Source organism: Penaeus monodon, chromosome 20 (assembly GCF_015228065.2).
Source record: "Penaeus monodon isolate SGIC_2016 chromosome 20, NSTDA_Pmon_1, whole genome shotgun sequence".
In the NCBI taxonomy this organism is placed as follows: domain Eukaryota; kingdom Metazoa; phylum Arthropoda; class Malacostraca; order Decapoda; family Penaeidae; genus Penaeus; species Penaeus monodon.
The window spans coordinates 32,460,583-32,461,189 of record NC_051405.1 but is presented as its reverse complement, the minus strand read 5'-3'; the positions used below and the strand labels follow the sequence as shown (position 1 = coordinate 32,461,189).

The following is a 607-nucleotide window of genomic DNA, read 5'->3' as shown; positions in this document are numbered from 1 at the left end:
ATCTATTTGTTTTGAAATTTAGTGTATTACAGTACTACTTTAGTTTATACTGTTATACTCTGTGTCTGTATCTGCTTTTCCTCCTTCTCTTTCATTGGTATTAGGATTAATACTGATATACTATCTATTTGTATTGAACGTTTAGTGCATTACAGTATTATTTCTTCTATGTTATTCCATGCAGTAGAACAGTTTCTCAGTCTACATTGAACATGCACATTTGAACTATTTAAATTCTGGTTAACATAAGTTTATGGACTTTTCAAGATCTATCTTAGGTGGAAGGGGATTCAGAGGGTGTTACCAGGTTGAAGGGGAAGACAAAAGATAATAAAGTCACACAGTAGGAATATTAATTGAAGCATTCTATAAAATTTTTTATGACTCTATTTCACTACCAGTAGGACAATTACAGATTAAAAAAACTTTTTTTTCTCTCTTTTTCTTCTGGCTGCGGTGTTTTACTCAATCCATATATTGTAAAATACTGATTATATTTCTTTGGTTTACATAGTGTTCCAGAGTTCTGTATTTCTGTAATGTGTTTCTAAAGATAGTAGTTTGGAAACACATAAATATAAATAAGCTTAGATTTTATATACAAGAT

General features: G+C 29.7%; 1 protein-coding gene across 1 annotated transcript in view; it reads left to right on the top strand.

Moving 5' to 3' along the window:
* LOC119585773 (CWF19-like protein 1) overlaps positions 1-607 on the top strand; it is a 14,600-nt gene that overhangs the window by 9,196 nt on the left and 4,797 nt on the right. The gene's annotated exons all lie outside the window — the stretch shown is intronic.